The following is a 27614-nucleotide window of genomic DNA, read 5'->3' as shown; positions in this document are numbered from 1 at the left end:
ACAATTCTAATCTATAAATTAGTTTGACAGCTAAACATAAAAAAAGCGAATCAAAAGGCAACCAAAACATTTGGTCGTGTACTATAATTTAATTCATTTTAATAATTTCAAAAAGAGTTCGTTTAAACTTAATTACAGTTTAAAATGAAATAAATAGTGTAAAAATTAAAAGTAAAAATCCTAAACTTTAAGTAGAAGTTATGCCTAAAACTGCAATAATTTAAAATATATTCTATACTCTAAATCATTGAAGAACTTTAATTAATTTAAAATCTATTCTATTCTTAAAATCATTGAAGAACTTTAATTAAAGAAAATAAAGTTTTAAAATCATCAAAATTAGTCAAGATGCAAAAATTAAATACAAATGAATGTCAAAGTTGTGACCTAATACGCTTTTAAAGAAGTTTTAGTTCGAGTCAAAAAAATCCTTTCATCATAAGAAATACACAAAAGTTGTGCTTAAACACTCAATTAAAGTAGTTTTAATTCCAGTCTCTAAATGATTGATGGACTTTATTTGGTTTTGGTAAAAGAGAAGCATAAACCTGAGCATAACATGATAATGCTAATTGAATTTATTGTAGTTGCGCATACCCTTTGCAAGCCCTTTGGGCATGCAGGGTACAGAAGAGTGAAATAGCATTAAAAAAAAAAAAAAAAACTAGAGAAGAACACGCTGAGCACGAAGAAGAAGCAGCTGCAGAAGATGAAGACGAAGACGAAGCACAGTGCGTGTCAGCCTTGAGCTACATTTAGCAGACAGACAGACAACAACACACACACACACACACACACACACACAGAGGCACACACACACAACATTTTGTACACGTTCATAATGCAAACTTTGGGCAGAAAGAGAAATGCGGCAGAAAACAAAGGCGAGCGTCTGGGAGCGCGAGAGAGGGAGAGAGAGAGAGGGAACCAAAGAGACAGAAGAGTGGGCGAAGAGCGCGGAAAAGAACGGGCTCACACACACACATAAACGGGCATACAGGGAGACACACACACATACAGAGAAACCTTCGTCAAAGTTGCCGCTATCAATTTGTTGTTATTGTTTTCTTACATTTCTTTCCGTTGGCTGATTTGCTTTGCCAAAACCAGCAGCAACAACAATACACAAATATTAATAATAATAATAATCATCATAATATATATATGTATGCACACACACACACAAACACACATGTAATAATTTCTCGGTGAGCTCAGCTGCGTCAGTTGCTGCTGCGCTGCTTTGCTTTGCTTTGCGTAGCAGCAGCAAAAAAAAGAAAAAGGGAAGTCAACAGGAAAGGAGCAAAGCAAGCAGCTAGAGCAAGACGGAAGACACATGCATGGCACGGTGGGTGGCTCGAGAGAAGGGGGGGTGGAGAGGGTGGCCCCTGTGCGACAGAAGTTGATGGCATCTGTTTAATTTTTGCTGTTGTTGTTTTTATTAATGAATTTTGATGCTCAGTGGGCGACAAGCGCCTTTTGCTCTCCTCCTCCTCCTCCTTCTCCTCCTTCTCGTTGTTCTCTTCTACTTCTACTCATTACTGTTGTTGTTATTCTTCGCTGCGTGTGCTTTTTTTTTGCCTTTTCGTTTTACTTTTTGGGCTATAGCTAAAAATATGTCTGCCAATTCGCTAAGTGGCTCAACTAATACTTATACATGTGTATGTGTGTGTGTGTGTGTGTGTGTGTATGTACAGTGGAATCTGTTTATGATAGATGAGCATTAGATGGCGACACTGCTGCTGTTGTGCTTAGCGAATGTTCACTGTGAGCGATTTGCTTTTGCATTTGCTTTGTTTTCGTTGCCTAATTGCGAAATGTAATTGCCTTGCAGTTGTTGTTGTTGTTGTTGTTGCAACTGCAATTGTTGCTGTTGTTGTAGTTGTTGTTGTTGTTATTGTTGCTGCTGTTGACGTGGAACAACGTGATTTGCATTTTTGGCGCGCACTCAGAAGCCGGCAATTGCCAACGGCTAACGCAGTTACTCACACACTTGCACTTTCGATTGCTTTACAGTTGTCACATTCAAAAAAAAAACTATTCACAAAAAAAAAACAAACAAACAAACATCGAAAAGAAGACGAAATAGAATAACTAAAACTCTGTGTGTTATGTTTCTCTTAGCTTTGTTGTTGCTTTGCTTTGATTTGCAATTGAATTTTATTAGAGCTGCTGCAGCACTTTTGTTTTGATTTCTCGCACACTACACAAACACAAACACACAAACACACACCCAAAATACACGCGAAACACGGCGAATTCGAGTCGCTACGCTACGAAAACGTATTTACGAAATTACGATAGTGCGTTACGTTTTATTTTTTTGTTGGCGTAGACGCGCATTTGGCGCGTTTCGTGTCCGTGCACGTGGCAATCTCGACGCTGACTGAATGAGGCTGTGTGCCCCACAACGGAGTGAATTGTCCCGGTTATGGCGTCCGCATCGCTTGCCTGCGTTGACACAATGACTCAGAGCCAAAACAGTCATTGCCCAGAGCCACGACGCCACACGAACCGAACTGAACCGACACGACACGACGATACGAAGTCCCACAGACACGACTGCAGCATCGCACGAAGCACAACGAGTCGAAATGGCAAAGCGAATGCAGCGACAGCATTTGAGTGATTTGCTTCCTGCTTGTATTTTCATCTCACTCAATCACCAGAATTTCCCCATATTCGAGAGAGAGCAAGCGAGAGAGAGAGAGAGAGCGTAGTGCAGGAATAGAATGCACTGAGAGCGTGAGTGTAAATATGTTGTGAGTGCTTTTCGCCCTATGCCGAGTTGAACTGAACTGAATTGAGTTGTACTGAGAGTCGTACAGCCTTTTGGCTCATTTCCGTTTGGCGTGCGTAGGACATCCGCTGTCTTACAGCCAAGGAAGTTGTTGCGACTGCCGAGGACGACGACAAGGGCTAAGCACTACATAGGCGGAATGAGCACGTCTGTTTCTGCTATTGTACGGCATGTCAAAAGACGCTCCATGGATCGCAGCAACAACAGCAGCAGTTGCAGCAGTAGAAAGCTTGCCCCGCGGCACTTGAACTCGAACTCAAGCTGCAACTGATTAAAGGACGAACCCCAAGGAAGGCATCGCACAAAACATTTAATAAGCTTGACTTAAGTTTTGCTTCTCTTTAATAATGTGTATGTGTATGTATTACTTTATTTTTGTATAGTTTACTAAAAGATGCTCACAGCAACATAAATGATAAATAGTTTAGAAATAATTACTCAGTGAACTTTTTGTGTTTTTATACTTTTACGATTAATACATTTCTATTCATAGTTAACTTTGATGAAATATATATTGTATAATTAGCAATAGCATGTGTGTAAAAATTGAATTATTTAGTTACTTATTTACAATAAAATCTAATATGATGACTAATTATAGTTAAATTCAAATTTAAGTTGTTTAATTTTTGAATCAATTTTATACAAATAATTTGAGTGAAGACGTAAACGGAAATAAGTTACCAACCAAAAGGAGCAACAAAATTCTATAAAAATATATTATATAATATAATATGTATAAGAATATATATTCTATAATTGACAAGTGAATAATAATAACTTATCAGAAACTGGTAGCAATTTTATTTGACTAACTTGCTTAGCTAAGTGAGCAACATCGCTTTTTCAACAAAAAAGTAAAAGCAAAAATTGTTTGTGGATAACTTTGTGTTTAGTCACGCCTCAAGTGTCCCATTCAATTAACAGATTCGAGTGAAAGTCTGTGGATCTATGGATATGCGTTGCATTTGGTGTTAAATGCATGCCTGAGGATACATGCCACATGCCACATGCCACGTATGTGTGTGTTGCCGCATTGATAATGCCCCTTGGGCTGAGATAGAACAGTGCGACCAACAATTAATCTGGCTGTGATGCTGCAGCATCGAGTGCAACACGCTGTTAACAGAGAGTGTGGCAAGGGCCACGAACAACAGACAAGGCTGCAGCTGAACAATTAGACGGGAGTGTGAGCTCAAGGAACTGAGCAAACCAAAGCCGCATTGTGCCATTGAAAATGAAGAATGAAAAAAAATTGTGAAGAAAAGGCAAAGGAGCAGAAGACCAGGACAAACTAGGACTAAGCAACAAACGAGAGAGCAACAAGCAAAAGCTGGGCTGAAAACAAGTCGGATAACAAAAAAAAAAAACCAGCAAAATACTGCGAATACTTTTCATTTTGGCCACAAGCAACAGCAGCAACAGACGATGAAGTTGGTTCGTTGGCTCGATTGCATTTTTGACAACAGCAACAACCGAGCAGCCAGTAACAAAGCAGCAGCCAGCAAGGGGCAACCAACAGTAACAACAACAACAACAACAACGACAATGTGGCACAGTTAAAGGCTGCCACATTTAGCAGTAAAAGCAGCAGGCAATGTTGCTCTTGCTCTCTGGTTCAATGACGATTGTCAGCTTTGCTTTGCTTTGCTTTGCTTTACTTTAGTTCTTTACTCCTTTTGTCCAACTACTTTTCTGCACCTGCCTTTTCTCTCTCTCTCACACTATCTCTATCTTCATCTCTTTCTTAAGCTTCTTGCCCGCTCTCCATCTGAAATTTATAATCCCAGCCAAGTGTGATTAGTGACAGCCGAGCAAGACGATTATGATGAACACGCCCAGTCTGGCCTGAAAGATTAACTGCCAGTCAGCCTCATTAAATAAACACAAAACACAAATCACAGCCAGAACCTAGACAAATTACAACTATTTGTTTACAGTGAGTGCATGAAATATGTTCAAAATAAACATATTGCAAAGATGTTCGAGTAATAAAGCCATTTAATAACATGTATCAATTTATGTTAAAGCTCTTGTCAAATTAGTTTCTTTTTGTAATAGATGAAAAATATCAAGTATACGTAATCCCTTATTAAATGCAGCTTTTCAATATAATTTATTTAATGTTCGCTTGTTTAACAATAATTCGAGAATAGTGAAAATATTAATAAAGGAATTAGTTCATTGAATTTGTATGATAAGATAATGTTGTGAGTACAACTATATTTACGACTTTTACATTACTTTTCTTTTATTTCATTGCTTTGTTAAAATACAAAATATTACAAACTTAATTTGGAAATTTGAGAGGTGATTTTTGGTTCATTATTCATTAACTGATACATAAAATATTATTGATTCCTAAAAATTTGGCTAAGAAATACTTTTGTATGCAATTGAGTCTTAGTTGCTTTGGCTGACAAACTGGTATATTTTGTACTCAAATATATCAAATATTGTATTCGGTATATATCAGTAATTTTTGTATATTTGTAGAATATACTCGACGGTATCTTTCTTGATTTTCTTGTATTTCATTATTTTCTTTACATTAAAAAGCATTAACTCAAATATTTGAATATTATTTGCAATTATCATCAGCAATTCAATGCTTCAATTAAATTAACCAATTAATATTTAATACTGCATATTTTCATATTTATCACCTTCCAGCTGCTTAGCATGCAACATGAGCTTTCGTCAATTGCAACTTGCCACACACACACACACACACACACACACACACACACAACACAGAGTCAGACACTGAGAAACGTGCCAATGGAATTGTATTAGGTCTATTCAATTGGAGCAAACAAAGCACTCGATTAGTCACTTGAGTATGAATACAAATACGAAATACAAATTACGAATTACGAATAAGAGCAAATTGATAATCACATTGCAGTTATTATGCAATTAGCATTCAGTTAGAGAGAAAAGACATTGTGTAAAATCCTTTAAGGTATCAGGTTTTTCTTGGTCTTTTATGTCTTTGAAATTCAATAATTATCAAAGAAGTGTGCACAATTTATTTCAAAGCGAGGTTGACTCGAGAGTTAAGTAAATATTTTATAGCTCAAACAAATTATTTACAACAGTTTTGTATTTATTTCAAATTTCAACTGGTTATAAAATATTTAAACCTTTTTTTTTGATCTCTGTTCAACTCATCGAATATTTGTTATGCAAAAAAATAAATGCGGATTAATACTATGATCGAGTTTATTTTGGTCTGCCATGAAATGGCATTTCCGCTTTTATAGAGCAGAAAATTTCTTCAGCTAACAAGGCTATCATAAAAATAGCGTGAAATCAAATACGATTAATCGAAATTCAGCTGACGGTGTCAATACATTTAATTCCATTTGTATTTTGGGAATTTGTTTTAAAATTGAAACTTCATTGCATCAATTTTGAGGCATTAAACAAAATTTAATTTCCATTTTCCATCCAGTTTTTTTCTTTCATTATTTATTTGTCACCGCTGCTCATGCTGCCCTCTGACTATTTGATAGTCGAACACACGTCAAAGGTATGTTTAATAAACATAGCAAACTACGCATTCTGTCTGATTTGCTGGCCCATTAAATATGAGAACATTGTTCATTAGGCGCAATGCTGGCGTTTTGTTTGGCAGCAAATGCAATCAAAAGTTTTGTCAAATCATTCAGAAATGATCAACTAATACCTAGCCAAAAGCGGACACAAGAGCACAGAGCTATCAAATGAAATGACCAGAATGATGCATTCATAATTAAAGGCTCGATTCGACTCTGTGTGAAATAGAGGTGAAAGGTATTGGTGGGATGGAGGGAAGGGGAGAGAAAGGGTGCAGATAGTGGCCACTGTGGCAATGGCCAACGGCAATTAAACCAACAATGACAGCAGCGCCAACAAAAGCTAAAATAATCAAATACACACGGCGACTATTCACATGCTAAATGCCTGCCTCTTACTGCATTCAAAATGGGGAAATGAGTTTGATGACGTTGTGGGAAAAACAATTTCCAATGTTGTTGTAAGCCAAATATTGTGTTTTTATAAATACATATTTATTTATTTATTAGTATTAAATACTACATTTAATTTAGAGAAAACAAAGTACTGGCTGCTTGTATCTATTTTGAATTACTTTTTACTTCGATGGAATTAGAATAGCAATTATTCTTTCAATGATTTCATGATGTTCAATCATTAATATCTGCACATATTCTGATTCTGATTATTCATGAAACTTTCTTTAAAATTTCTGAATTTCCGAAAATGTATGAAATTTTCATAGATTGAAGCGGTTGAAGAGGTTCTAAGTGCACTACATTGAAAGGCTGCAATTTCACACAGAACAATAGAAGTCTCTATCCAACCAAATTAAAAATTAAATTTTGTCTGTGAAGAAGTTGTTTTATAGAATTAGAGGAATTATATATGTAGAAATAGAAAAATGACTCAATTTATTATTCTTTCAACGATTCATGCTTCTTTTCTAGTTTACAATTAGAATATATTTAAATATTCATTGATATTTTTTCCATTTTAAATATTTTGAAGTCCGGGGAAGCTGCACACAATAATAGAAGACTCTATCCAATCAAATGAAAAATGTATTTCTGTATTGTTAAGTGTGTGAAGGACTTGAAGACGGAATACAACTGATAGGAGAATAAATAAGTACATAAGAAAATAATAAAATATTTATTTACTTGCTTCTTTATTAAAATAGTACTAAATTTCTTATTATATTATTTCTTTATTCAAAAATGACTTAATTTTTTTTTATTATTTCTTTTGTTTAATATTACTTCATTTGTCCATTTTGATATTTATTTGTTTAACTTTTAATACACATAAGAGAACATAGTAACTTTATAGAAAAGTACTGATTGCTAAAGCCTTCAACTTTTTTTCTGTCAGTTGCAGTACATTTTAGTCGACTACGCTCAGCAGTCGCCATGTCGCATGTTTGTTATTATCGACCTTTTTGGGGGGCACGTGGCATCGTTGCAAGTGCGACCAGTCATGTTGAAAATGAACTCGAAACTGTTAAAAGCTGTAAGCATGCCACAAAACACACAAGCTACCACACACACACACACACACACACACACACACACACACACACACACAGAGAGACACGCCATTTTGGAGAGATAGAGATAGCAGCGCCAAAAAATATGCAATTAAAAAATGTATAAAAGCTGAAGTCGAAAGCAAAGCAATGCAACCAGTTAAACGGCAGCCAATAAAAAATAGCGTAGGAAATTTCATGCAGCATCAAGTGACCTGCGAATGTTAAAGCGAATAACAAACTGCTCACAAATGTCACCTGTGATTCCACCAAAAAAAAAAAAAAATTTGTGTTTTACGCTCAGTGTGTTTTGCATTGTCAAAGCGAGTGCGAATAAATAAATGTATCCCGCTATTTTTTAGAAATTGGCTATAGCTCAGCATGTATTTTGATTTAAGCTGAATAGAGCGTTTATATAAAAAAGTTATTTGCAACTTCAATTGTTTTGATTTTAAATATTAAAGTATTAGTTAAGTAAACAAGGAAATTCAATAAAAATCAAGCTCATAAACATATTAAGACTAAGTACATAATTTAAAAATAAACGTACAATGTTTATAAATTCGAAAAATAAAAAGAAAACAAAACAATTGCTTAAATTTGAAATCATTGAAGAACTTTCATCAAGTCTTCTAATTTATTTTTATGCTACAGTTATAATACATAAATAATTAAAGTTACATCAAATTTAGTATTGTGAGTAAAAACCATTTTTAAAAGATCTTTTATTCAACCAGAAATTGTTTCGATTCCACATATCAAAGTTTTATGTAAGTAAACTTGTAAATTGAATAAAAAGCAAGCTGGCATGAATATGCAAAAGCTATACGATTGTGCATTGTAATATAAATCAATAAAAAAGAAAAAATAATTTGTATAAATTTAGAAAAGAAGAATGAAAAATATCAGCTAAGCAAATTAAAAAAGCTAATTTTAAGCCTCAATTATAGTAAATAAATTTTAATCAAGTTGAGTAAAAAGCGAGTAAAACGCATATTTCAACGCTACCTTTATCAAGAGTTTCAAAAAAAAAATGAAGCAAATTGTTAATTTGCTGATTGTATGAAAAACGAGGCACGAAGATGAATCAACTCAAAAGGCATCTGAGTGCCCGCAGATGGTTGTATTTGCGGGTTTACAAAACAGTATCTCACCTGACACACGGTGGCAAGGTGGCAAGGTGGCTAGGTGGCAGCTTGGCATGGTGGCAATGTTGTTGTTGCCGCTGACCGTTGTTAGAATAGCATAATTCAAATACAAATGTGTAACTAACGGAGCAGCCACAACAGCAACAGCAACAGCAAGCAAAACAGTTTGTCAACCATGTCTGACGAACTGTCAGAAACCGCAAATTGTTGTTGTTAATGTTGTTGTTGTTGTTGGCTGTTGTTGGCTGTTGTATGTGTTGCACAATCATTGCCAGCTGACAATGTCATTGCGGGCAAAAAGGAGCTGAACGGAGACGGGACAGGATATTCAGGCAACCCTGAGAAGCAAATGCGAACAGCGAACAGCGAACAACAAATAAAACGCGCACGGATGCTGTGCGGACAATTTGTGGGATTTTTGCAAAAATACGCACGTACATTTTATTGTTATTATTTATACAACAAAATTGTATCCACGCTCTCGCGCTAAACCATCGCAGCAGCAGCAAAAGCAGCAAAAGCAGCAACAACATCAACACAAGAGCATGAAAAAGTTCACAAAATAAAAAGGATAAGGCCAATGCTTTACATTGTTAAAGGAGGTAACAACAGCTACCATAGAAAGTTGTTGAAAAATTTGTAAATCGAGTTTAAGCCCCCAACAACACAACACAACACAACACACACACAACACACTTGCAACATTGAAGCACTTTGGCCATTTAAACATTTACCGTCGTTGCTCTTAAACTGTTTATGTGATCGATTATGCCGGATGATAAAGGATTTTACGCACGATATGTTCCCTTCATTGTTTTAAACAATTATTGATATTTTGTGTTGCTAAATAAAAGCACAAGATTATCGAATGCAAAACTGCAAAATTCATTTAGGATTAAACAACAAATTGCAGCACTTTTCAGCTTAACTATTTAGCCATACTCACAGAATTCTTTAGTTATTTCAAATACTACTACACATCATTTGTATGCTGAATTTATTATATTGAAAACAATAACACATTTTCGTATGAAGTCATAATTTATGAATGACAATTGTTGAAAAGAAAGAAAACATCAACATTTGAATATTTTCTTTTGGGTTTTGCTTGCTGAAATGTTGCCAGCATATTTTGATAAATAAAATAAATAAACTCAACATGCTCGATAGAGTGAAGAAGAGTTTAAAGAAGAATGCCTGACAATTCCAAGGAAATTCATCACATTTTATGATTTATATATGTCTATGGACAATACTTTTATTGTAATCAATTACAATTTGATACAAAATATAATACAGAATATATAAAACATATTTGGTGCAAAAGTTCAACAAATTTAATATTAAATAAAATTGTAATTGAATTCAATTTAAGTTCATTGGATAAATTATTATACCCATCAGCAAATACGTAAATAAATAAATGTAAGTATTGAAAGTAAGGTAAAATTTCGTAAATTTCAGTCAAAAACAATTAATGTTAAAATTAATTAATTAAACAAGAATACCCCGTCTTCTCGCACTACAAATATGTATAATGAACATTAAAGTGCCGTAGGCTATCATTCAATATTTTCAATTTCAGTAATTAATAAATAATACCCTGTCTTACTGCACTACAAAATTGCATAAACTAAAAGACAACTGACGAAAAGCTTTCATACAATGTTTTTAATTTGAGTAGAAAACGATTAATATAGGAATTAGAGAAAAAAATGCCCCACCTCATTGCTCTGCGACATTGCATAAACTTTGTAAAGTAAAAGCGGCAGTATTAAAAATAAGATAAACTGTTGTATAAACACATTCCGAAAAGCCAAGCGTAAAAAAGCGCTCATTAAATCTATTCAGTAGAAATCGATTAGTGCTGGAATTAAAAATTATAATAATAACATCCCGTCTTATTGAACTACGACTATGTAGTGTTAAAAGGAAAATATTAAAAATAAAGTCAAATTTTGGATAAAAACTTTATGAAAAGCCCTGTGATAAAAAGCCTTCATTCAATCTTATCAATTTTAGTAGAACAAGATTAATATTGGAATTACGAAAAATATACTCCGGCAGTATTTAATATAAGGTAAAATGTTGTAGAAAAACAAACTGAAAAGACAAGAACTAAAAATGATAAATGTTCGAATTAAATATGAATATCCCGTCTTATTGCACTACGAAATATGAAAGTATATTTAAACGAAAGTATTGAAAATGAGATAAAAAGCTTTCTCTCATTCTAGTTTTTCAATTTCAGTAGAAAAAGATTAATGTAGGAATAAATAAAAAAATATGCCGCCTTATTGTGTATTGTAAAAAGGAGAGCTTTCAATATCGCTGTTAATAGTTCATTCAGTCAGTCATCAGATAATTGAGCATTTACACATGTGTATTTAAACAAATACAGACATATTCTTACATACGCTTTCATAGATCTATCGAATGGTCGATTAATCACACGAACAACTGTGGTCTGTGGCCAGCAATGCAGCAGCCAATAGCCAACAGCCTGCCACCAAGTGTGGCATATACGACTACCAAAAAATGTCACATTACATTGCATTAAGTCTAACTCAGAGTCGAGTCAACTCAATTGAGTTGAGTTGAGCTGAGTTCAGTTCAGTCTGGCAGCATTTGTGGCAACTTGCGGGTTTTTGCCATTTGCGGCTGCTCGAGCGGCTTTTGGCAGCCCATGAAATTGTATGTAAAAATATTTTAATTGAATTGTCACCGCGATTTTTACTCTTATTCCAATAAACTCTACATACAGATAAATATTTTTTTCAACACACACACACACACCCACGCACACAGTTTTGTGTTGTTGTTTTTATTTTATTTCATGTGCGGAACAATTTTTGCTCATTTCATTATTTGTTAAGCTTTTAACTTTAATTTAATTTTTAAATACCTCTTTGTTTTATTTGATGTTTAACGCTGTCATTGTCGTTGGCATTGCTGTGTTGTTGCTACTTCAGGCAATGCTGCCTTTGTAATAGTTGTTGCTGTTGTTGTCACCACGACAGTTGATGAAATATGCATGACATTGTGCGCCATCAAGCAGAGCATCGAGCACAGTACAGCACAGCAACTGAAAGCGAAAGACAGAGAGAGATATAGAGATGTTGTGGCGCATGAGGTAGCAAAAGGCTGCCGGTGCCAATAATGACGACCATAATAATGACAATGACACCGACAATGGCCAATTATGTTGGCCAACACCCCACCAGCCCAGCCCAGCCCAGTCCATCCCATTCAGTGCGCCCTTCCCCACTCCACACCGCATTTTGGTACGCTAATTGGAAGAACCGCTAAAGCGTTTCCAGTCGACCTCGTCGCCATATGAGAAACTCGACGCAACTCAATGCACACAACTCACTTCTTAAAGGTTCGATGCGAACTTTCGAAACGAACAATGTTCACATTGCGTATACGCAATATTTTCAATTAACCAAATTGTAGTACATATTGCGTATACGCAACACTGTACGGTGTACATGTTTATATATCATTATTAAACTTACATGGTAAACATATTCTTAAGCACGAATTGTCAGCAGAAAAGTTAAAGTGGCGTATACGCAATATTTTGTTGCACAAAATTTGCTTAGATAAAGTTGCGTATACGCAATGTTGTGCTACAACTTCATATAATTGAATGTTCAATGTAGTTTCGTAGTTACTATTTGCAATTATGTAAACTAAACTCAATTCATCGCGAAGTTTTCAAACTGATATTTGTGAACTTGTCGATCGAAAAGTTCAGAGTGCGTATTTTAAATAGATTGTAAATACATATTTTTAATACAAATGTAATGTAAGAATTGTAATATATTTAAATTGAGATCAGTTTAATTTGTCGTTTAGTGACAAATCTGCAAAAACTAATATCTTAAGAAATATGCCTTGAAACAAAAATAAAAGTTAAGTGGTTGGGGAAATAGAAGCAAATCTAAAACCAGAATTGAAATCGCAAGCAAACTCAAAGCCAAAGCCATTTCCTCGAATGCAAATGAGTGTCGAAGGTGCCTCCAAACGAAGCACCTGCTCAACGACTGAATGAATATAAATACAACGAGTGTGAGTGCTACTATTTGTATTCGCATTCGCATTCGCACTCATATGATTATTCACATTTCTACAGAGGCGTGTAGGTGTTCTTATTTCTGGTCCTTAGTCCTTCCTGCGTTTTTCGATTACCAAACGGATATGACGACCTGATAAGTTAAGTCAGACGCCACTTTCGACAATTTTCTCTTTCTCAGCTTTCGACTGCTCTCAGCTGCTTCGAGTCGTCTGCACCTTGCGGCGTTCAGCGGTTTTCAATTACCAGAAAGGTTTATGAAACGGTTAACGCCAAATTCGTATACTTTTGCAATTGCCAAGTCGAATCGGGTGTGATGAGCTTCGTTGCGCCGAGTTTCTAATATGAAATTATATTTATTCTTTATTATAAAATTACACTTTTGATGGAATGACGAAAACTCGAACTATATTAGCCTATTAACCGAAAATATTTGGATTATTTTAACGATGCAAATCTGCAAAATAAATTTATATTTTAAAACGAAGAAGGTGGAATGATAATTATTAAGAATTTTTGAATTTCAAAATATAATCAACATTTTTATTACAATATTTGTTTAATTTGATTAAATAAAACACTTAACTGGAAGAACAATAATTGGAAAAAAACAAAGAAAAATTTAATTGCGCAATTCGAAGCAATTCAACAAAAAAAACACAAAATAATAAAATTAATTTTTAATTAAAAATGAGAAAAGTACAATTTTCATATGTGGATACATGTCACTTCTGTTTTCAAAGGGTTGTAAAATTCGTAAAAAGAAAATATTAAGAAACCTTATTTGGAATTTTTCAATATTGTTTTCTACTATGAACTAATATTCAAACAATAAGTTGCTTATAATTTAATTTTAATTTAAAAGTAAGTCGAAGTATATTTTTTGTACTTATTATTTCTGCTGCGCAATAAAATTAATTTTCATACAAGTAAACTTAGGGTATCTTTAGAAGCAAACGCTTTCGATAGCTGCATTTATTGTTGCCTCTGGTCGCATTTAAACTTTTAGCAAACACTGTCAAGTAATTCTTTTGCTTTCTTTTGTTACTCTTCGCTTTTCAGTTGTTGTTGTTGTTGTCCTTTTTGTGCTTGGCATTTATTCGTAATTGCAGCGACTACAATTCGTTTCAGTTTCAGTTTGAGTTTTGGGTTTTTGGGCTTAAGTTTTGTTTTTGTTTTCTGCTGTTGCTGCTGCTGCTGCTGCTGTTACTTGAAATGTAATTTCATTAAATCTTCACGCTAATCTGTGGCAGCCACAGCCAAATATGCAAATAAACAATTACAAAGGCAGCGGCAGCGGCAGCAAAACAATTGGAGGAACGGCAACAATGTTCAAGTGCAGACAATCAACAGTCAGTCGCAGGTGGCGTGGCACCCGAAAGCCGCAGTCATAATTTTCCCAGGCTTAGTAAACGCACAACAAACACACGCACACACACACGCACACACTCACACAGACAGTTAGAATGAGCTGCCTTAAGATGTTAAGCCCATTTGGCGTTTCTTTAATTTGAAGTTGAGTGGCAAAGGCAAAAGGAGGCAGCGGGGGCGGGGGGTTGGATGGCTTGCAACATGACGTGCAAATAAAAGCAACAAACAGCAGCAACAACAACAACACAGGCAAGTGTGCACATACAACATGTGTAATTACATACTCACAAAAACAACAACAAGAACAAGAACAAGAACAGACTGAAGAGTAGACATTGTCATGCCTTTTGGCTTCGCTGCTTCGCTTCGAAGTGGCGTGTTAAGCCTCAGCTCAGATCTCAGATCACACACACACACACACATACGCAGACACACACAGTGAGCGTTGCTTGCCGCGTCTCGTGCATCAAAACTTGCGCTTCAGTTTATGACTCGACTCCTCCTTTTAGTTCTTTCCCTTTTTTGTGCGGTGGCTTAGAGGCCGTGTAATTAAATTTGCCGCCATGCCAAAAACGCAGTTTCAAGTGATTAAATGGCAATTGTTAAAGTAAAGCATGGCTATGACGGCACGATAACGATAATGGCAATGACAACGCTTATTACAAAGTTTCATAAGTTCAGCATACACGTAACTTTTCGCAGTAATGTGTGCTTAGTTTCATCCTCTTGCACCTTTAACAGCACAGAGAAGTATCTAACGTATTGCGATTTATAACGCAATACTAAATTCAGTATTTCTTTTAACTTTTAGGCTACACATATGATATTTTATATATGTAGTATATCAAATTTATATAATTATAACAGAAGTAATTAAAAAGTGTTGGAATATCCCTATTCAAGCAATCAAAAATTCCATTTCATACTTTAGTATAAGCTTCATACAAATAAGCTGGTCACACTAGGACTTCTTTTCTTTTTGATTTTGATATTACAATTAAAAATTGAAAATATGTGAGATTGGGAATAATGAAATATTTCAAATATTTAAGTATCAAAAGTGAAATTCTTTTCTTCTTATTTGGGAATACGAAGCTCAACAAATAATTTGTAATTATTTAATTACTTCCAACACTCACGAACTATTTCATTACATCTGCAATTAAATTAAAATTTAAAAATAATTTATAACAAAAATATTTATTTCACTTTTGATTTACTTCGACTATTAAGCTTAAAAATCTTATTTTAAAATATAAAACTAAATAAAAAAAATATATATAATATATCATAATATATTTTAAAACTCTGCTCATGGATATTTATTATGTTTCTTGTATATTATATGTATCTAAAAGCATTTATAAGTGTTCATAAATTTGGTTATATAGACACTATTGCAAACAACTAATACTCGTATGTACACTAAAACAACCTGAACCTGAAAATGTGACATATATTTATTTATGAAATTTATGAAATTCATTCAGGCTTAAATTTTATAAAAATATTCATTAAATATTATACTAATTATATCAGATAAAGTTTTCTTTAAATTGAGTCTTACTTGATTTGGCTGACAATCTAGTATATTTTGTACTGTATGGTATATTTTGAATGTAGTGCAATATCGATATACCAAATACAGGCTTCGGTATATTTTAGTATTTTAACGGTATATTTGTTTTCATTGAAAATGGGTTGCAGTTGAACACACTGGACTGTAGTTTTCTGACTAATTAAAAATACAAAATAAACTTTCAAGCTAAAACTTTTGATGTTTGAAATAATAATAACCAAAGGCATAATATTCAACAGTAAGAGAAAATATATTTTGAAGCCATTAGATATTATTGCAATGTATCTCGATGAAAATGAAATGTGTGTTGCGAATTGCAGGCATTAAATACGGAAAGCTATCTGCCTGATTGGTTTATCTTGACACATTTTATTATGAACACTTTTTTGCATTTGAATATTGAATATTGAATATCGCAAAAATATATCAATTGAGAAATACGCACAATAAACACACGCAAACACACACGTTTCCTGCATTCGCATTCAATCCGTTATGCTATCTTTGCAACATCTGCCGAGATCTGCTTTCAATTACTCAGCGCGTATGTTAAGTTGATGAAATGAGTTCACGGGTTGTTTGCCTTAAGCAGAAGGAAGCAAACAGTGAAAGAGAAAGAGAGAGAGAGAGAGAAAAGAACACAACACTTAGTTTGCTTTTCAATCATTTCCCTTCGCACTCGCTGCCAATTCCCATACACAATCGAGGAGAGAAATGCTTTCGATTCCATTTTTGTTGCTTGCAATCCCCTCGCAGGAGTTACGCGTGATTTAGTCATTTTTATGTCCACAAACACACACGCACACACACACACACACATGCTGAGCGATAATATATATATTATGTTGTTGTTGGCAGCCACAAAATTGTTAGGTAGGCGTGTGCAATTTTAAATATTGAATCTTTGATTCAATATAATCAGTCTTGTTACGTTGCCTGCCTGCCTTCATGCTCCATTGCCAACTCAATGGCATCCACACACACACACACACACATACACACGTGTAAGCCTGTCTGCTTTTATGGCTCTACATGACTGCGACTGTTGTGTGTGGTTATAAAGGTGTGTGTGTGTGTGTGTGGGTGGGTGGGTGAAGTATGTGCAAACAGCTGACGCGTGTCAGCGACTGGCGTGCGCTCAAACGGAAACGGAAATTACGTGCACGATGACAGTCTGCAAACAGCGACTGCGACAATTCATCGATGATGTTTTTCGGCCGCAGATTCAACATCCTTAAAAACCAGAAACCAGCAACCAGCAACGAGCAGCAGACAAACAGCCGCACAGCAAAAGCAAAAGCAAAAGGCAAAAGGCAATCAGGTTGCTTCTCCTAGTTGTGCTTTAATTAAATCGCAAAAGACGCGTCGCCCATAATGAAACTCATTATTTATATGCCAAATGAATGTGTGTGTGTGTGTGTGTGTGTATCTGTGTGTATCTGTGTGTATGGCCATTGGCAATTTGAGCGCGCTGTTAATTCGCATTGCGAAGTCATTCCAAAAATGCCATTCGATCGCCTGGCGAATACCATTTTCGTTGCTTACCTTTTTCGGTCTGACCCAAAGAAAAGTGTCAAAGAAAGTGAATATAAAAAGCTGCGTTGGGGCTTTAAATTTTTAATAAATGGTCATGGTTAAATTATGATAACGAAAGTGCCAAGAATTCGTTTGGCGAAAGCGTCTGTTCAACTTGGAACGAAGTTGTATGTAAATGTAAATGGGCAAAACACATACACACACACACATACAAACGGACACAGAGAGACGGCAGGGAAGTGACAACAAAAGAGTAAATACTCGCGTATTGTAATTTTCATTATTCGAGTAATTTACGAGCGTGCGCTTCCGCAGCACCTGGCCACCACCTTAACTGTGTAACTGTAACTGTAAATGGACACAAACGGTTAGCATAAAGCATTCTTCCGAGCGCTGGCTTAAGCTGATGCTTCTTCTCCCCCTTTTTTCCTGGTCGCCACTCAATCAGCACCTTGGCGCACAGAGCGCACAGAGAAACTATCGTCGAGGCAACGCACCGGGGCGTATGAGTAATTTGACTGGGCGCACAATTAATCTAGCGCCGTTTCGAGCGGCATGGCGGCAATTTAATTGTATCATAAAACACGCAATGGCATGCCACGCCCACCACACTCTGAATGGTTAGTGGGCGGGGCGAGTGAGTGGAAGAAAAACGAGTGGAAGGATGAAGAAAACGCAAGAGAACGAACGCAAGCGAAGGGGCGAGCGAAAGCATCAGCGTCAATTTGGATAAGCAATCAAGTAAGAACAAACATGAAGCAAACTGAAAAACTGGCGAAAGCAAAAAACAACAACAACGACGCAAAAAGGATGCCCTAGAAATTAAATAGCAAAAGAGAAAATAATAAGAGAAATGTCCGAGGAAATGAAGCATGTTCAACTAAAGTGAAATACTAATAATAATACTAATAAAAGTAAATTATAAATAATTGATATTACAAAAATTAAACAGGGAATAGTTTATTTCATCTGTATGTATATTTAAATTAAATTATTAAAAACAATGGAAAAGATTGCTCACTACGTAATATTTTCGAACTATTTCTGTTGTGTTCAATCAATACTAATTAAAATAAATCATAAGCAATTTGTACCCCAAATTTTCTACAATTTCTTGCAAAATTATTATTAATTAATCGTGTGTAATAATTCTTTAAAATATGGCACTTCGAATTTTTCTTACACTGCGTATACGTGATATGTTAAAAATGCAACTCATTGTCAAACTTGTATTTATTACGTATTTTGCTTTGTTATTATTAGTATTATTATTTTTATTTCCAATAATCGATTATAATGTCTTTTCAAAACTTGCTAACACTGCGTATACGTAACATGTTGTAACAAGTAATATACTTTACTCGAACTATTTCTATTGTGCTCAATTAATAATTAATACAAATAAATTAATCATTTATAATCTCAAGTTTAATGCTTATGTAAGTAAGTAGTTTATTTAGTATATATGTAATGAAAAGTATTCAATAACCCAGTTTTACACTGCGAATACGTAATATGTTAAAAACGCACTCTCGAACTTTTATTTATTATATTGGGTATTTTGAGTTATTATTATTACTATTATTAGTTATTTAATTTCAATAATCGATACTATTGCCCTTTTAAAACTTGCTAACACTGCGTATACGTAATATTTTACAATCAAACCATTCATTGTCGAACTTTTTCAATGGCAGCTCTCTCTCTCTCTCGTTCATAACTGCTTGCCACTCAAAGTTCACAGGGTAATTGGGCACATTGAAAGGAGTTGAGTTACGCCAAGAGTAGCAACAAAATCGCAGCTTGTTGCCCAAAATTGCGTTAATTTATTCAAGGATAAGCGCTCAACAATGCGCAACAATGGATGCACATAAGAATGCACACAGCTCGAATGCCGCTCGAGCTGAATGAGTTCAAATTAAATTATACACACAATTAATGCGATTCATTATCAAACAAAATCCATATACCATCATCTATCTAGCTATCAATGTATTGGGCTTTTAATCAGTGTCGACAAAATGTCGTAAACAATTTATTTTGATAATCATTTGCGACTCATTTCGATTTAATGCTGGTTCAATTTTATATTATTGTATTTTTTGTACAAATGCAAATGCAAATGCAATTTTTACCAATTATTGTCAAAGTCGCATTAACATTCGCTGTGCTGCATTCAATGCGAGAGAGAGAATCAAATTCCATGCGAGTGATTTCATCTGATTTGCATAACTAATTTCAAAAGAAAATAATACAAATTAACAATTTACCTGCAATTTGATTCACGACTCTCGCACTGTTTGTTTGCAACAACATTAATAATGAAATAATTAAATAATTACATCAAATTGTTTATGCATACACACACAGAGAAGAATAACAAAGACACACACACACACACATGCAGAATGCGACTATATAGATTACAATAATATGTAATTGTTGAATAAAAACTAATGAAAATCAGCAACTATGTAAATACAATTTCCACAAAGTAACCTTTGATATTTTCTCCTCAATGCTGGTGTAAAAATCATGTTTAGTATTTAGTTGATTTTATGACTTAACTGTACAAATTTCACAAAATTCTTCTGTTTACATTTTTGTCACATTTTTGTTTCGGCCTTCCACACAGAACTTACTCAAATTTACTCAAACGAAAATGATGTGCGATCTTGTGGAGCAGACCGATGCCATCGATCAGAATGAGGATCAGGAGAAGGCACGCGAAGATATCGAAGCGCTGCTCGACATGATCTACAAGGAGCAGCCAAGCAACAGCAGCGCTCAAAAGTTGCCCTCAAAGGAGTCCAACAACACAGACACTGATCTCATCATTCCCGGCCGCTATATGACCAAAGTCGTTTGTGTGTTTCCACTGGAGGTATCGAAGCGTTTTGTGCGTCCGCATGCGAGCAGCGATGGCCATATCCAGCCCACAGCTGAGCTGCTCATTCACAAGCTGTTCGGCATCCCAAAGTTGGGCAATCTCCTGCTATTGATTACGCCTACGGCGACAGCTTCGCGACGCATTGAGAAGTACATTCTGCATTGCTATGCAATCGATACTCAGTGGCACTTGGGTGTCACAAGTTTAACGGGCAGCGAAAGGGATTTGATTAAGGAGCAACAACAATGCGAGCATTATGCGCTGCTCTTTTGTTCCAGCTACATTGAATTGGAAGATGCTTTCATGCCCACCTCGATCAAGAGTCAGGTGTTCGATGTTCTGCGCAAGCGATCCATCAATCCCATCGACACTTGGTACAAGGGCAACAGCCTGAGTCTGCAATACTGGAGCAGTGATCCCGAGCAGTATCAAAAGGAGAAAACTCCTGCATTTACCTCGAGCGTTTACGGCCGAACAGCGGCCGGCAGTGAGAAGCGTGAGGGGATCTTTGTTGCACAGCATAAGCGCGAGAATTCTGCAGCTCAGCAGCTGCAACGCAAGAAGGAACAAAAGCTGCGACGTGCCAATATCAAGGTCAATCTGGAGGTCGCTCGAAGCAAGATCAACAATGATAGTCGCTCGAAACGAGGTCTTCAAAGTCCGGTTCAAGAGAGATGCCAACGTCATGGTGGTGGCGTACACAACTCTCATGCGACGGGAACAAAACTATCACAGTCAACGCCGCATCGCAGCAGCAACTGTAGCAATAACAGCCATCGATGCGCTGCAAGTGCATCCAAAGGTAACTCGCTGAAAACCGAAAAGCTGCTGCGACGTGAGCGTGAGTGGGTTAAGTTTGTTGGCTCGACGCCACATCATTCATATTTCAGATACGAGTAGAAGCCAATTTGGAAGAGTGAATTGTAACAACTAACAACAATGTATTTACGCAGAATGCGACAAGTAAACAGTGTTTCAAATTTCAATTTATATGCACAAAGCATTTTGTTTTAACTCGCAAGGTATAAAGCTTTAGACAGATAGAAGATTGACAACTAATAGAAGTCTTATTCAATAAGTATTACCTCATGCAGTCATTTAAAGGTGCATTGATTACCGATTGACAATTGATTGATAGTTGATTGACGATCAACTTTGTTGAAATAAGGCAGCTCAAGAAGTTGATAAAATCATATACAGATTCATTGATTACCGATTGACAATTGATTGATAGTTGATTGACGATCAACTTTGTTGAAATAAGGCAGTTCAAGGTATATAATATAATCTTTAATTAAGCAGTTGATTTATTGAATAGAAATATAATCACTTAAAGATTCATTGATAAGCGATTGACAATTGATTGATAGTCGATTGATGATCAACTTTGTTGAAATACGGTAATAAGAAGATATATAATATAATATGTATAATCAGTTGGTTTATTTAATAGAAATGTAATCAATCATTTTTTGATTAATAAAGATTGACAATTCGTTGAAGTCGCATTTAAGAAGCATTACTTTATGAAATCATTTAACGATTGATTGATTGCAGATTGACAATTAATGATTGACATGTGATTGACGATAAATTTTAATATAGTTCATTTCAAGGCGTAGACTGTAATTAAGCATTTGATTCATTTAATAGAAATATCAATCATTATTGATTGACGAAGATTGACAATTTATTTAAATATAAATTTCCAACAATAAACGATTAATCGACTTGGCATTTGACAGATCGATGATTGACACGCGATGGACAAGATATTGTATTGTGCAATTAGACAGTTCATGGTGTAATTATTATGATTGATTCACAAGACAATGAAGTTTAATATAACAAGATTTATTGATTAGGGATTGACATTTGATTGACTGAAAATATATACATCAGAGTACTATTGACTGTGATTAACTGTAAATTAAAGGCTAACTGATGTATTTTATAAAAATAATAATAAATACATCACCTTCAATTGATTTATTATACATATACTCGTATTACTACAAAATAAGAGTAATATATGTATAATAAATCAAAGTTGATTTACTTTTTTTTCTATAAAATAAATCAGTTTTCTATTTATTTCATTGTTATTTACGTTAGTTGAAGGCTCACTAGTTAGGTTGCTTATCAAGAGCAATAACATTTTTGAGGAGGAGAAAACCATATAAGGACCACTGTGCCCGTTTTCAGAGACATTTCACAAGTTGGTCAAAAAGTCAGCACAGCAAAATGAAGCTGCAGCTTAACGAGCCGAAAAAAAAACGAAAGACCACATCGAAATGAAGACTAACTCAGTGCTAGAACCTTGGAACCAATGCGTGAGAAAGCGAAGCAAAAGAGGAAAATAAGGAAATAGAGAGAAAGAAAGAGAGAGAGAGAGAGAGAGAGAGAGAGAGAGAGAGAGAGAGAGAGAAGAAGGCAGAGAGAGTGAGAAGCATAATTAGCTAAAGGGTCAACCCCATGGACCCCATGGCAGGTCATTTGGTAACTGGAATGAGCTTGTTCTATTGCCTGTTCTATTGCTTGTAATTTATGTTAAACTTTGCGGTTGCCCAGCGCCTCCAAAGAAGATGAGGAGAAGTAAGTGGAAGGGAAGTGAATGGTCCTTGGACTGTGCATAGTGTTTTTGTCTGTCCGAGTGTCTGTGTGGCAGGCAGTTTGCATGTTGTTATTGTTGCGTTTGCTTGTTGTTACCGGTTGGGCGCCATGTTGTCAGTTGGTTTTGTCTAGTTTTATCTGTTAACCGAGACTGCAACACAGTCAGTTGTTTCTGCTGCTGCTTCTACTACTACTAATACTGCTGCTGCGCACACTAATTAACAGACTTGAAAAGTAATTAAGTCATTTGTCTGATCCCCAGACGGATTTGCCTTCAACCCAGCCGCTGTCTTAGTCGCAGTCGCAGTCTCTTCAGCTGTCTGACTCACTCTCTCTCTCTCTCTCTCTCTCTCTCTTGCTGTAGTTGTGTGTATCCTTGTCTTGCAGCAAAAGTGTTTGACTTGTTGTCTTGTGTTTGCTCGCTGCGGTTGTTATTGTTGCTGTCTCGCCTCGTTTGGTAATTGTTGACCTGAAGCCGTAGATAATCAAAAGTGGAAATCCATGTCTCCACGCGCCAAAAACTTCCAGCATTTTGCTTCTTCTCGCTCTCTCTCTCTCTCTCTCTCTCTCTCTCTCTAAGGACTATTACAAGTGCCACAATGAAGCTGCCACGACACTCGACTATTTGGTTTGTTATCCACAACTTTTTCAGCACTGTGTGTGAGTTGCACAGTTTTCTGCTGCTGTTCAAAGAGTTTTGCTCACTTTGACATCAAAGTTTTCGCGTCGTAAGGCTATCAATTTACTAGCTCGCCTAATCCGACCGTTGAGATCAATTAGTGTGCACAGGCACGCAGCCATCCAGCCATCCAGCCAGTCAGTTGCCCTCTTTGGCTCCATCTTCATCTACGTCTTCACCTGCGTCGACCTCTAATAAGAAGACACTGCTTGTTTACCGGATGACACACAGACTCTCGCTGGAAGTCGCCGTAGCAGGTTACAAAGAAGTCATTGGCATTGACACAGTGCCAAAGTTGATGAGACCCCGTCGACTTCTATGTACATACATTCGAATATGCGACGATTCGATGTCTTCACTTTTCGCCTAGACAAATCCAATTACAGCCCAAAAAGGGATAAATGGATCTGGGAATCGAGGGGATGCGGCAAGTTCAGTCTTCACTCCCGTTGCGGCGCAAATCAACCACATCATCAGCAACAACTCCCAATCAGAAAGAGCAAGAGCTGCCTGCAAAGAACGCAACTTACAGATGTCCTGTAATCAGCTTGTAGAACTAATTAGAGGCTGCAAATGAGCTGAAATTTCAACTAAGTAAATGCACTTCGAACAAGTAAATAAAACTACAAAGTTACACAAAATATTCTCTTCAATTTTATCGATTCTATCCATTGATCGATTTTCCACTTCATTTCTAAAATTGATTAGATTAATAACTAAATAACTACCCTATCTTTGCTCAATTATAGGGTATGCAAATGTAGCATTTATTTGCAAATAAATTTCTTATTAATAATAGTTTCCGACCGAAAGTTAAATAAAAACATATCTCGACAAATATTTGACTTTGGGGAATGCGCAAAGTCGTATTAAAGTGAAATTATGTAGAATCTTGCTGCTGATTTGCTTTGATTCGATTTGTTGCGCAAACTTTGTCTGCCGCAAGTTTAATCAATAGTGTTCGAGCGTTAAGTTAACTAGATTGAAGAACATAACAGACTGTGTAAGAAATGAACAATATTTTGGTAATTATGCAAAATATTGAGCAAAGCTTAAATTCATACAATTTATAAGCCAACATTGGTACCAAAATTTAATTCCAAAATTGCAATCTTAAATATAGTTTTACCTTAAGTTATTGACAAACGTGGCTGCTGAAACTTTTAAGTACTTCTGAACAAACTAAATTGAATTTCCGTTGATTTGCAAATTACAATTAAATATTGACAACTACAATAAGCTAATACAAAAGTTAATCCAGGATATGCACATTGCATTTGCCAAGAGCAGAATACAAAACTTTCTCATTGCATTCGATGATGTTGTTCGATAAAAACACGTATACGCCATGTTAACTGCTCCGTTTTGGCCTCCGTTGCATATGGCATTGGCTAATTAGATGAGAGCAGGGGTCAGCAGCATGTTTAGAGTTAACAAGCCAGCTTTTGACCCCGTAGGCTTAAAGCGAAAACTCCAATTTGTGGTGCAATTATTTGGTATTGTCAGAGAGAAGTGAACTCGAGCAGAGAATCAGGCGAATATTCATTTTCGGCATGGCAAATTGCAATTAATATGTACCAAAATTATGTGTCATGCAAATTGGCAAGTGGTAAGTGGCAAGTGGCAACGTGGCATGTGCCCGAGTGGCTTGAGTGGTAAAGTGGTGAAGTGGCATGCAGCAGGCAAAACGCTGCTGGAAAAGCGCATTAAAAATATCAAAAAGTCGGGCACGGAGAAGTGTAATCCCACAGCAGACAAAACGCTGCCCCAATGTTGCCGCAGCTCTTGCTGCTGTTGCTGCTGCTGCCACATAGGCCTCTCTAACCAGGGGTAACTTGCCCCATTGTTTAAAAGCTGTGCTGCAGCAGGAGGCAAACAAAAGTAACAAAGTGCCGACCAGAGAGCAAGAGAGAGAGAGACTGCTGCCTGTTGATGCTGCCTTGCAACAGCAGCTAATGCCACAAGCAGCTCTGGCAGCTGGCAGCTGCAAGCGCCATTGTTGACTTTGGACTCGACGGGCGCAAATTAACCGCAAAAGGCCCAGCAGAGTTGGCAACCGAGACGGGGACGGAAGGAGCGGAAGTTGACCGCCAACACACGTGACTTGAAGCGTTAAGCAAAGTGTGGCCATGTGTAAATGTGTGTGTGTGTGTGTATGTGCGAGTGTGAGTGCGTTGGCCACAAATGCTGCCTGTTCATTGTACTTCATTACTTGTGCTTAAACAATCGAATTAGCCCTAAAAACAAACATGCACCAAAGAGGCGTTAGCATCAAAGCAACAAGCTGAAGCTGAAGCTGAAGAAGCCAACTGCAAGCTGAAGTTGAGCTTCACAGCAATGACTAGGGGAGCAACAACTGAACTGAAGGAGCAACACAACACAAAACCCAGCTACTCAACTCAACCACTCACACACACACACACACACACACGCACAGCCGGAAAAGGCCAAATGTAATTGCAATGCCAGCACAACACAGAGAAACTTCTTGTTCGGCGAGGCGTCGTCATCTGTCGGTTTGGCCAAATGATTTCCACTTGTCTTGCTGGACCTGCCTGATCATTGAAATTTGCATTGTGTATCTACTTGATTAGAGTTACTTTTCAAGTTGCCTAAGTCTCGCAGTCATTACTTCAGACAGCAAACAGCTGTGGCTGCTCCCAAGGGCACAAAACATAGATACAACACACACACACACACACACACACACACAGCATTCATTCAATTGTTCAATTGCTCAATTGTTCAGCTGCTTAGTTGTTCATTTGTTCTATTTACCACTCGAAAAGTCAAGTCTAAAGGCAAAACAGTAAAACGCCCCATTAGCCTTGCGGGGGGGGCGACGCCGTACAACAATGTATTTTGCAGCCCACGACAAGTTGAGTTTTCCCTTTCCATTTTGGTCGGTTTTCCCTCAGGTTCCCAGTTTGCCAACTGCTTGAAGCGAACTTGCACTTGTATCGACGCGTTTAAGCAATGTTAATGTGACAGAACAGGTATATACACATACATACATACATCCATACATACATTTGTATATATGTATTATGAAGTACTGCTTTTGTTCGCCGTTCAACTTCCGCTTAAATTTCTGTTTCATACTTTCGAGAGCAGTTTTTATACCCGCTACCCATAGGGTAGAAGGAGACAGACAGACAGACACCGACATACACCGACATACATCGACATACATCGACATACACCGACATACACGACAGACACAACAGACAGACAGACAGGCAGACAGCAGAAACGCCCAGCTATTTCAATGTTTGCAGCTCTACATACATATATATGAATTATTGTTCTTGCTGGATTTCGTGAATTGCGTTTACATTATTTATATTACCTCAATTGAAGAGATATGTAAATCAATGTTGATTGAAGTATTTTTATTGCTAAACTTGTTAAGTACTTAAAAACTTTCTTTTGAAGACTTCAGACATGGCTCAATATTAATCCCATCTTCCTTTCAGATCGTTATTATGATCGCTCGCGCACCGCGTACAACAGCTATGACAACCGTACGATCGCTACTACTCAAGATATGATTTTCGCAATTGTATTGTACAATATATATTTTACCGTAAGACAGAATAAGTTCTTATAATCAATCTTTGCTTTAAAAATAATTTAGAGCTAATAGCATTTATATGGTATATCTCTAAAATTGTTGACAAATTCTGCCAGAGAATTACCCATATACATATAATAAGCAACTGTACTTAACACGTGGGCTGAAAAGTCCCCGGGCCTTACACATAGATTGTGCTAGTTTTATTGCAGTCACCTTTTTTTCAGTTAATACAATCCTTCAGAAGACAGCTGCTAAAATTTCATGATATTCTATTC

This window comes from Drosophila sulfurigaster, chromosome X, assembly GCF_023558435.1.
Source record: "Drosophila sulfurigaster albostrigata strain 15112-1811.04 chromosome X, ASM2355843v2, whole genome shotgun sequence".
NCBI lineage: Eukaryota > Metazoa > Arthropoda > Insecta > Diptera > Drosophilidae > Drosophila > Drosophila sulfurigaster.
Note: the sequence above shows the minus strand (reverse complement) of the source record.